We start from the raw sequence: 13,159 nt of genomic DNA, 5'->3' as shown, positions 1-13,159 counted from the left end.
TTTTGCAATGCGAAATATTAATTGAATTAACTGCAGGGTAATTGAAATGTTGGAAAACAGATTTTCTGAGTATTTGTTGTTTAACAACGCCGCAGCGGGAAATATACGTAGAGTTTACGTAATGGAGGTAAAAGTTTGTATGGAAAACGGTGATAGATGATAAAAAGAGTAAAGGTGTGAAAACTCGGAAGCCGGTTCGTCAGTTTAACATGGACACGTGCCACAAAATATGTAGATCTCTGAAAGTCGTGTTCTTGGCGAATAGTTCTTAGGGTGCCCATAGTGTGGACGTTTAAAGCCGAGCTGAGTGGAAATTCTTGTGTTGCTCGGTTTGAAGCGAACACCCTTATACGATTCCACGCTTCCGCAGACATATTAAATAATTAACATAACAGAATCAAGGCGTTTAAAGATATGGAGTTACTGGGTAGTGTATTTTCTCGGAACTAAGCTCTTCTTCCTAGCTTCGAAGGATGCTGAAAGTTCTTCTAAATCGCCTTCGAATTGCAAAATTTCATTTCGTTTGCTTGTTCGTTAATGAAATGGTATTAATAGGAATAATTTTGAAATGTGTTGGGAATATTCAGTTTAAAAGTAATGGCAATGTTATGGTAATCGTAATGATATATGTAATGCATTAAGAAGAAGATATGTAATGGTAATGATAATTATAAAGGTAAGATAATTCTATAGCCAAATAGCAGTATTTAATAGAATTTGATTGTAATGTAAAAAGTAATTGTAATTGTAATGGTAATTATCTTTTTTAACGTAATTATATTCAATATATATCAAAGTATTTATGTACGAATTATATAAGAAAAAAATTGTCAAAGTAATTGTACAGCCAAACAATTGTAATGGTAATGGTAATTATACCTTTTTAACGTAATTATTTAAAAAATTGCAAAGTATTCAAGATAGTGTAAAAATTATATGAGAAAATAATTCTATATGTAATGGTAATGGTAATTATAATAATCAAGGTAATTACTTACTAATTTATTTCAGTAAATTTAATTATAGTTAAAAAGGTAAAGGTAATTCTGTAGCCAAATAAAAGTATTTAACTAATTGTAATTGTAATGGAAAAAGTAGTTGTAATGGTAATGGTAATTATAATAGTCAAAGTAATTATACAGCCAAATAGAGGTAAATGTAATTATAAAGGAAAAAGTAATTGTTATGGTTATTATACTCATCAACATAAACGTATAGAAAATTGCAAGTATTTAAGAGAGTATAGTATGTATTAGATGAGCAAAAAAAATGTTGTTGAAAGTAATTGAGAAATTTAATGCATTTCATAAAGGTTTGGCGTGTATTTAAGAAATAGTAATGGTAGTAATGGGTGTTGTAAACTGTTATCAAAATTACAGGTACAAAAAGTGCATTGATGTTACTAAGAAGCTAGTTTTTTGAGTCCTCTTTAGGATATTCCGACTCACGACTGGACACTTTTCACCACTACTCTGTATATTCATTTGACTAAGTCATACTGTTTCTCTGTACTGATCCGCACCATTTTGAGTATTAATATGGACTACATTTGCATTATAAATATCAAAAATAGAAACAATAAATAATTAACAAAATATTTCATATCGACAATGGAATAATTAAATGAATACATATATTATCTTCAATTTGCTGTTGGTGACTCTATCAAAATCAGCTGTTCGATATTCAGAAGCTGTTCAACCGATCTTCATTATTGTGTAGCTCAGTTTACTGCTTTAAAGCGTATTGTATTTCATTACTTTTGAACGCAATAAAAAAAGTTCAGACATTTCAATGGCATATTTAGTGCCCCATTTCCAAGAAAGCGCATTGTTTACATATGAATAGTATTGAGTTCAATAAAGATTACCGCCAGTTGAAGCGACCTTATCGCAGTAAAAGGCTTGATTTTATTGCACAACAAAAGTCAAATTTCTACGCAATTTTTTGCCAATAATTAACAACTTGAGGTACTCTAGTTGTACGAACCCCAGGTATGGGTGGTTTGTAATTACTGGCGAATGTCTGTTGTCTGCGTGTAATTGCACTGACGCATACGATGTTGTTTGTATTTGTATACAAATAAGTACAATCGATGTCTCAGAACCAATATTGGTAGATTTGTTGCCAGTCACTGGGCCGCGCTATAATAATACAATCGGCGTTTGTTCAAAGAGTGTGCGGCATTGCGATTTGATTAAGCAATATACACGCTAATCAGGTGAGACGTTCAATACCGTTGTGCGCTACTGTACGTCCGATGTTGTTGTTGACTTTTTTTGCATTTGAAGTTGAACTTTTTTCATGTACTCCATCTTGTTGTTTTTCATAGAGACTTTTGAGTCGTCGACCAGCTATTTGTACATTTAAAGCGGCCATTGCTTTGCTTTCATTTGTTTACTTAAGAATTTTATGATTTTTCATTTAATTTTTTTTTTATTTTTTTGCGTTGTTTCCTCTATTTTTGGAGCATTATTCATTATATTATTGTGGAGTTTAGATTATTAGCAAAGACGAGAATGGTAATGACAAGGTGGGAGTTTTAATTGTTGGGTCTTAAGAATTAGGTATGTAAAGCAAGTAGTTGAACTAGATTGAATATTACCTGTAAAAGTAATGATTACAGTAATTGTTTATTAGTACGAGATGAAGGGTAGATAAAATGAAATTAATCAAACCGAAAATTGAAAATTTTATCAGAATAGTAAGTATAAAAGTAATGGTAATGCTAACTATAATCAGTAATGATGTATGTAATACAGAAAGTAATTAAATGGCAATATAGTATTGTTTAAGTAAATGTAATTTGAATCGAAAAAGTAACTGTAATGGTAATGGTAATTATAATTATAATGTAATTATTTGAAAAGTTCAAGTATTTAAAAAAGTATAAGAATTAGAGGATAATAGATTATTTATATTTAGTAATGATAATTACTAGGTAATTACACAGCGAAATAGAGGTATTTAAGTAAATTTAATTATGATGGGAAAAGTAATTGTAATGGTAATAGAAATTATAATTTTAAAGTAATTATAGAAAAAATTGCAACTATAAAAAAGTGTAAGAATTAGAAAAGAAAAAAGTTCTTTATGTATTGGTAATGGTAATTATAATGAACAAGGTGATTGTAAAGACAATCGTAAAATGAAATTGTAATGGTAAAAGTAATTGTAATCGTAACGTAATTGTAATGGTAAAAGTAATTGTTATCGTAAATGTAATTGTAATCTTAACGTAATTGTAATGGTAAAAGTAATTGTAATCGTAAATGTAATTGTAATTACCCAGTTAAAGCCAAATGAAAGTGAAACTGTAAAATGTAATGCGTTTCAAATGATTTTGCTGATAAAAGGCGGGACGTGTCTTTTAGAAAAGGTAATAATAAATAAAACTAGTGCGGGAAGCTGAAATCAAAATTACGGGTGTAAAAAGCAGGGTGGTACTGTGATAGTTTATGTTACAAAATATTGTATCAAGCAGTAATGGTAATAGTAATGCTAATGGAACAAGTATATAATAACAGTTTGTTGTAGGTACACTCCCAGCTTGTAATTCTTCAGCTAAATTTACACTTGGTTTCATTATTCACCATACTAAATCCTAGCAAAGTTAAGCTTAACAGTACTTTGCCCTCACGGCAGCTCGCAGCACCCATTGTGGTCGTGTTTCGAGTTTATCAACAGCGATTGTAAACGTCAAGACAGTCATTAATTTTGCTGTCATTGCTGTTGTTTAGTGGATTTTTCAACGCTTTATATTTTATGCCGTCTTTTCAGCCATGTTCTTCTGCCACAGCTACAACTTAACTGCACTTGGTTGTCAGCCAAATATGTAAGCTTAAGGCACATGACATTTTAATTGGATATAAACGAAAGTTAATATCAAATAATTTAGCAGACAAGGTGGAGAAAGAATAAGTGAATTAAATGAATAATATCAAGGTACTTTGAAGTTCATTTAGGGGCAGGAAAACGTTGTTAAGTGGGGAGTGGAATAAATTAAAAAATGTTTTTAAAAATTAAAAAAAAGATTAAAGAGAAATAACAATTTAATAACGGTAAGTATATGTATATTAGGGAAATGCCTCATTTTGATAAAAATGCCTTCAGACTTGTGTGAGCATAAATAACTGCTTTGGAATATAAAACCATTACACTTTAAAATCAGTTTTGTTTAACAGAAAACTCGTACTCGTAGCTAAGAGTACTATTCGCCTACTTCAGGCAACAAAGTATATGCTTAAGTTAGCTGAGTACGAGTACTTCTTCGCTAGAATTGCGTTCTTTTGACAGACTTTTGTAAATATGGGTATTAGTGCTTCGTTGAACTGATATATAAAATCTAACACTTGGGGCAAAAGTGTGCCACAAACTACGTTGAAAAATATTTGTAAAATTTACCGTTACGCCGAAATTAAAAAAAATATATATACATATCTTTGTTTCTTACGAAATACGGCAACTCTCTTATTAAAACATGTTTCATAATTTCTAAATCATTTTACACTTTTTCCCATACTATTTTTTCTTGCAAAGTGTGGCAACCCTTTTATAAAAATATATTTAATAATTTTTAAATTACTATAAATTTTGTTCTTTACGAAATATGGCAAGTCTTTTATGAAACAAAATATTTAAAATAAAGCTGCAAGTTGTTTTTAGTAGACTTTTATAAACATTATCTCTTTGCCATATAACTTTTAAGAACTAATCTAAATTTATTTTTATTTTGAGTTGTATTTGAATGGCAACTCTGTAGTGTAATATATAGCAGAATGAAAATAATTGTAAATATTGCACAAATGCTAAACCTTAGAAAATTAATAATACTAACGATTTAAAGTTTTTAGCAAGGTGGCAACTCTAAAATTAAATATATGTGAATTAAAAACTACGAAAATAAATTTCTGGAGGGTTTTTAAATTATTTCTACTTTAATTTTAGGAACAGGTGGCATCCTTTTTCAGCATATCGCTTATTCATATCTAACCGGTTATAGTATGTATGCATATGACATAATGGATGTTATTTGTTCCGAGTGCTATCAATTTCAAGTTTTGCGTTAGGTGGCAACCCTAGCATAAAATATGCATATCTAAATAAAAAATTCCCCATATAAATTTGCGGCAAATCTTTTTAGATTGCATATGTTAGGCATGCTTTTTTATGTTTATTTTTAATTTTATTCTTTTTTTTTGTGACTGGTGGCAACCTTTTTTGAGTATATTCATATGCATATGGTTATATGCGACGTATTTGATGTTATTTATTCTGAATACTATCAGTTTCAAGGCATTACGTTTCTTATGTTAAGACATTTTTATAATTATGTGTTTTTAAATTTTTGGATAGGTGGCAACCTTTTTTCAGCACATTGCAATTCATATCATATGTTCATATTCATGTGTATAAGGTTATATGTGACGTATTCGATGTTATTTATTCTGAATATTATCAGTTTAAAGTTTTGTGTTAGGTGGCAACTCTAACATAAAATATACATGAATTTAAAAGTTGGCATATATGTACATTTTCACCTGCTAGTTTTCTTCGGTTATTATTCAGTTTTTTTTTTAGTTTTAATTTTAGTTTTTTGTGACAGGTGGCAATCTTTTTTCATCAAAATGCATATTCATATCTACATATGTGGTTATATGCAATACATAACATCAATTATCCATGTAATATTTTCTGGGTACTATCAATTTCAAATTTTGCATTAGGTGGCAACTCTAACATAAAATATATCTCAGTTAAAAACCTCCTAAATAAATTTCCATAAGATTTTTCAAAAATCGCATGCTTCTCAAGCACTTTGTACTGTTTCTAATTTTTGGAACAGCTGGCAACCCTTTTTCACAATATTACATGTATGTATCTACATACCAATACCGTTTTATACGACGTATTTGTTATTATTTATGCTGAATTTATTGTCAATCTACCTACAAAAAATCAACAAATGCGCACTAATTGTGAATTATCTGAAAATTTTAGTTTACAGCAAAATTTGTAATAATAGGTTTTCAAATTTGAAATACGTTTCTTATGACGCTACATATATTTGAGCCACTAATTTAACTTAATTAAAACAGAAATAGGCCAATATTATTTTTTTTAACATCCCATTACCATATATACATACATAGGTACATACACATTTACATATATGTATAGACTTCTAGTATTTACCCATCATGAATCATATTAATCCCACCCTTTTCATTTCTACTACAACTATCCTAAAGGTTAAAAACCCGTTCAATTAAAAAAGTAGATGTTATGACGCCGGGTGGCCGAACTGCTAGTAGTTGCGCTTGTATGTAGTCATTTTTGCCGCTGTCTGGCTGCTCTATGCTATATTGTTGTAGTGGTCACACGCTAAATTGCCTAGCTAATTAATAAATCACGCGAATTGGTTTATGGATTAAGCGCAAGCATTAATATATACATATGTACATATGTATGTATGTTACTTAGCCCATGTTACTAAGCAGTAGTAGTTGCTGTGTAGCTGTGCTTGGGTGGTCCACGGCCAGCAGCAAGCGCTGAGTACAGGCTGTGACTCAACAAAAGATGAGCGTAAACGCTCAAAGTATAACCGTAAACGAAATCAAAGCATAACCGAAAAAGTATAAAAATAATGAGGAACGAAGAAAAAAATTAATATTTGAATACATTTTGTTTAAAATGAACTTAATGCAAAGTATCGAGTGTTTACTGTAATTTGCGACCACCACTTAGCAGCAGCTTAATGAGTTTCTTGCTTTCTGTACTGTTTAGAAACTATAATTTTGCAAAAAAAAAATATTATTTATTCTGCTAATGGCCAATATATATACATATATGTATATATATATATATATATATGTCCACTGCTGGTTATTAAGCAGAGAAAATAAAGTTGCTACTACTAAGGCAGCTGCCATTAATCATTAATTTATTGGAGTGTGGCGAGCCGCTGAAATGTGAAGGAGCAGACTCATTGTGTAGATAATTTGCAAGTGGCAATGTGAGCACACATACAAATATATAATATATATATATACACACATATGTACATATTTACAAAGTGTGGTATAATTAAGTGGACAATAAATGCAAATTGAAGTTGCTGTTTCAGCTGATCGCTCCTTACTGATTTCTAAACATCGTATACTTTAATGGAATTTAGAACGATTTAATTAAGATTTCTTGGGGGAGTGAACTTATGAATAAGAAAATATTTTTTTTTATTTTTTCTACAACAGTGCTTTATTTTTATATCTGAAAAAAATATTAATTATTAATTTTTTTGTTATAGAGAATCAGGTTTTTTAGCAAAAGTAATGTAGATTTTTCACTGAAACCGGTAATTATTTCTAAGAAAAGGATTTGGAGATAGATTTCAAGAGTAAATAATTTTTTATAGAGATATTTACTAAAAAATTATTAATGTTTCATATTGTGGAAGGTACAATATCTCGACATGGAAACCCCTGATGCTTACGGATTTGAATCAACAATAAAGACACATACCAAGTAGTGTTGTACAGTGAACTGTTGTAGAAACTTAATCTGAAGGAGAGAGTAGAAAAGGCCAGTGATGTCCTATATGCATATAAAAAGATGGTAAGGTCTACATGTGACCTATTGCTTAGTCTCATGCATTGGTGTTACACTGCGGTAGTTAAACCTATCTTGCTTTATCTTGCTTTAGTGTGGTGAAGCGCTGTCAGCAACATCTTACCATCTACAGAAAACCGTCGGAGCGGAAATAGCGACACGTTGTTTTCTGCAAAACTGCTGCGTTTAGAACCACTGCACTTGAAAGGTTACTCAGGCTACCACCAAGCGACATTGCAGTGGAAAGGTCTGCAGCAAAATTCGCTGCAAGTTTGGTGGATTTCCTTCGAGCAAAGTTCAATGAGGAAAATTAAATTCCTTGCTTATATTTTGTACACCAAGCCAAATATTCAAACCCCGACAGTTTTACATTTTCGACTCATTATTAAGGGAAAAAAATAGTAAATTTTCTATTTTTAGGAGCACAAACATTTAGTGCGTACACATACCTGCAAATTTAGCCAAGTCACATACCTATGACTACGATATTATGCTAAAACATGTGCTGAGCAAAAAAAAGGTGCTGAATTAAATTTTTTTTAATTGTACTAAAAGAACATCGAAGACATTTCGTTTACACATGTTTACTGCTTTATGAAAGTTGTCTACAGCCATTAATGGCTCTGTTGCAATTTATTACAGTTTCTTCTTTAATTTTTGTCAAACCACATAATCTATGTTAATTTAGCAATTAATATTTATAAGTCTTAGAGCAAGATTTAATTTTAAGGCGTGTCTGAAGATTAGTAAGAAGATTGATAAATGACCTAATGGAAATGCGACAAGCCATTAGCGAGGGCCATAGTTATCTATTCCAGAGACACTCACGCGGCTGAAAGTGTAATAATTTGAATAAAACTACTAAAAGATGTGCTACTCCAACATTTTGCCGAGCTGTGGTTAATTAGAAGGCAAAGTGAGTTATAAGGGCATAAAGTATAGGTCTCTTAAACAGTTGAAGCAAGATTATTAAGAGTGTATTGTAGGATTTTAATATTTATATTTTTTATAATTTTGAAGTACTTTTTGGAAAAAAATTAGTCAAACTTATTAATTTAAAATTAAATAAATTAATAAATAATAATTAAATTATCATTTTAATTAAAATTTCTCGAATCAAGTCAAATATATTAGTCTAAAGAGCGAAAATATTTCAAATAAATTAATTAAAAAAAATTATTTATTACTTATTAAAAAATTAATTTTTATATTAAATTTACTTTAATAATTAATTAAATTAACTTTTTAATAAATAAATTAATAAATTTAATTTTAAATTGAACTTAAATTAATTTAATTTAAATTAACATTAATTAATTAATTAATTAAAATTAATTTATTTGAAAATGAACGTAAAAAAATAATAATTAAAATAAATAGTTCAAATGAAATTTAATTTAAACTATTTTAGCTATTAATCAATAAACATGTATTAAAATAATACTTAAATTAACTAATTTAATTTAATTTTTTTTATAATTAATTAATTGGTAGAATTCAATTAATTCGATTTAAATTTAATATAAAATTAATTAATTCATATTACTTTATTTATTTTTAGTTTAATTCAAAACTGAAATTATACATTTTTCGTAAAATATTTTATTGGAAATTTAATTGGAAAATATTTTAATTGTATTTTTCTATATTTAATTTGGAAATATAATTTTATAATTTTTCTAATTTTTTCTATATATATTTTTATAATTAATTAATAGCCCAAATTCAATTAATTTTAATTTAAATTTAGTTAATAAATTAATTAACTTATTTTTTTTAAATTATTTTTAATTTTTCGCAAAAAATTAAAAATCCCAAATTGAAATCTTATAAAAATTTCAAAGAAATTAATTTCATTTAATTTAATTTTTAAACGAACTTAAAATTAATAATTTAATTAATTAATTCAATTTAAATTGGACTTAAACTTTTAATTTTTGCAATTGGTTAATAACTATATAAAAAATAATACTTAATTAATTGCCAAAAATTAAATTTAAATTTAATATAGAATTAGTTAATTAACTCAAAATATTCTAAAAAGAGTTAATTTATTCAAAAAAATTTTGATTTTAAAATACAATTTAATTATTATTGTTATTTTTTCTATATATTCCTCTTTTACCCAGTATACCAAAACAATTCCAAACAAAAATAATTTTGTGAAAAAATATTCTCTCTCCGATATAAAACTTTTCTACGATTTTTTAAAGCTTTTTATATAATATCTATACACTGGTCTTGTCTACTAATGATTATTTCATTCTTGCATAAAGAAGTTACACTCATTATAAGGTGGAATATTCATTCCATTGCACAAACTGAGAAACTAAAACCAAAACACCAAACAAAAATAACATTAATCTGTGCCATATTCGAGTATTAGAGAAATCAAAGTACAAACAATAGACCTTATCAATAATCAATATTACGACATGCCATAAAAAGATTAAGCAATATGCTCCAACTAAAACCAAATTATTCAATACTTTTTTGGTAAATTACTCATAAATTTGTCAACATAGTACATATCTACACATATTCACCACTTATTGATAATTATTTGGAAATTGTTTATGGTTTTAAATCACAGATGTAGTCGTTGCATAGCAAACTTTTCTAATTTACAGGTTTTTTTATAGGCAATATGCTGTGTTCGTACGTAAGAAAGCAATCTCCATGGCTATTACTAAATAGGCTGGAACTTATATGCATTACTTTTGCTTTATCGGTTGCATTTACTGTTTACTATAATATACTACTTAATAATTTATTGCGCCATTTAAGTGAGTTACTTTTGAAACTCCTGCGCTTTCACGTATATTTCTAGAAAACTTATGAGGTCTTATAAATACTGATTGTTTACTTTCAATACTTTTATGAACCAGGTTGATCACGTTTCACAGTTAACAAATTGCGAATGATTCGATGTTTAAGTAAAACATAACATCCCAGGATTTTTATACCAATCAAATGTCTGTTTCTTAACTGATTTTTTAAATGATTTTTTAACTGATATTTTTACTGTTTTAATTGATTTTTGAACTAACTTTTCAACTGATTTTTGAACTAACTTTTCAACTGATTTTTTAACTGATGTTTAACAGATTTTTGACTGCTTTCTTAACTGATTTTTGAACCGACTTTTGAACTGACTTTTGAACTGAGGTTTAACTGATTTTTGACTGCTTTTTTAACTGATTTTTGAACCGACTTTTGAACTGATATTAAACAATTTTTTAACAAATTTTTAACTGATTTTTTTACAGATTTGTTAACTGATATTGCACTTAGCATTAACATTTTGAGAACATATTTGCGAAATATGCATCTTTACGTACCTACACTCACACATAAGTATATAGGTATATACTATCTTTATGTACAAATTTTTTTTTTAACATATACATATATACTATAGGTTTATGTATAATCCACACATAACATATGTTATACTCTTATATGCCGCTTAAGAATTTCGATTGATTCGCCCATACTCTGTACCCATATATTAAAACATAACATAATATTATCTTATCATAGTCTTAAAATTTCTCATGGTGCACCGACCTTCTGCACGCATAGCGATTAAAATAATGGGGGCATGCCAAAAATATATAAAGTATAAATGATTACCAATTCGTTAGTTTTAAGCAACTAATTGATAATGCTTGATTAGTAAAGCATTGCTAACGTCAAAGCAAATATGAGTAGGAAGAAATATTTTTTAATATTCAGCAATTCGATAAGCTCTGTATATTTGTGTATAAAAACCAATTTGAAATTTTTTCCGTCTTTGCTTTATAAACTTTTCTCATTCAAAAATATTTTAAAATATTTTTTTGGGCAGTTTTAGCATAAAATCATTGTTATAGGTATGTGACTTGGCTAAATGCGCAGGTATGTGCACGCACAAAATGTCAGTACTCCTAAAAGTAGGCTATTTATTATTTCTATGCGTTAAGTATGTGTTGAAAATATAAAAACTGACCATTCGTAGGTTTGAAATCAACTTGCTATACAAAATATAAACAGTATAGGCTGAAAAGCATAAGAAAAAACAATCGCGTTCGGCTGCATTTTTACTGTCAAAAACTATTACTTAGTCTATATTATGAAAGAATATACATATGTATATAAAGTTCAGTGCTACAATAGGTATGTGTCTTGGCTTTTCACTCGGCAATTTCACCGATGATTCACACCATATTTTAGGCTTTAAATTAATATAGTTACATTATATGAAAGCTATAGATATTAGTGATACTTAATAAACTTCAAGCTGCACTATAATCCAAAAATAAAGCAAATGATATATATATTTATCAATATTATGTCATGTCAAGCCATTAACAAAGCTTATGCATAAACCCAAAGTTTTCAAAGTTTATTTTGCAATTTAATAAACAACTTTCAGTGCTTGTTGCCTCTTCACTAAAGTAATCAAAGTCCAACTGCTATGCCAAAACAAGAACACGAAAATATATATACATACATATAAATATTCATATATTCATTGTTATGTATAAAAATACCTATAGTAAGGCGCAAAGCTTGACAATCGTAGAAATTATTAAATAAATAAGTGAAGTGTAACAAGAAAATTTATTGTTATTAAATGCCAAAGCCAACACTCCAAGTGCGTAAACAGCGATAAAATTTACTATAAATAAGCAGATAGTAAATATGAGGAAGCGAACGTGCTATTGAGCGACTCCAGTGATGACAAAAGTAAGGCGAGGAGTCGGCTGGAAAGATGAGTAGCAGAAGTTGATTGCAAAATCAATAGGATAAAGTGGTGACAAGAAGGAAGTTGTTAATAAATTTAAAACAATGTTTAATAAATAAATACTTGAAAACTTTAAATACAAAGAAAAAACGAAATAAATTTCGATAATTTAATGCAAATTAATTCAAATAAGATAAAGTTGACATTTCACACTTGATTTAGATCATTCAGTTTGTATGGCAGCTATATGCTAAATTTTTGTATTGTGAAAATACTTTTTCAAATAAAGAAGTTATCCTTATAAGGACTAGAGTTCGATAAATCAGTTTTTATGGCAGCTATATGATATTGTGGTCCGATATTGCCGTTTCCGACAAATAAGTAACTTTTTGAGAAGAAAAGGACGTGTGCAGAAATTCTGATCGATAACTCAAAAAACTGAGAGACTTGTCCGCGTATATACAGACGGTTAGACAGAAGCACATAGTGACACAGCTTCTCACACTGATCATTATATTATAGGAAATGATTTATTAATTTCAAATATATCTTGGTTTAAAAAATATAAAATAAAACTGAATTGTGAAAAAACACCAAAAAAAATGTTTTTGCTACTTCTTTTTAACGACAATATTCTATAATGTCTTCTAAAGGTTTCGAAAAGCAATACCAAACGCAAACTGATAACAATAAAACATAAACTGATGCTCACGTAACAAAATAGCAAACAATTTCAAAAGGCTATAAACACACGTGTGTAAATATCGTAGACTTTGAACGAGAAGAATATGCCGAGGACGTCATGTTTGAAGTGAATGTTTA

At 28.4% G+C, this 13,159-nt stretch overlaps 1 protein-coding gene across 2 annotated transcripts in view; it reads right to left on the bottom strand.

Moving 5' to 3' along the window:
• The window catches only part of LOC120777342 (flocculation protein FLO11), a 273,730-nt gene that overhangs the window by 242,958 nt on the left and 17,613 nt on the right, over positions 1 to 13,159 (bottom strand). The window lies entirely within an intron of this gene.

Source organism: Bactrocera tryoni, chromosome 5 (assembly GCF_016617805.1).
Source record: "Bactrocera tryoni isolate S06 chromosome 5, CSIRO_BtryS06_freeze2, whole genome shotgun sequence".
Lineage (NCBI taxonomy): Eukaryota > Metazoa > Arthropoda > Insecta > Diptera > Tephritidae > Bactrocera > Bactrocera tryoni.
This window is presented reverse-complemented; position numbering and strand designations above follow the sequence as displayed.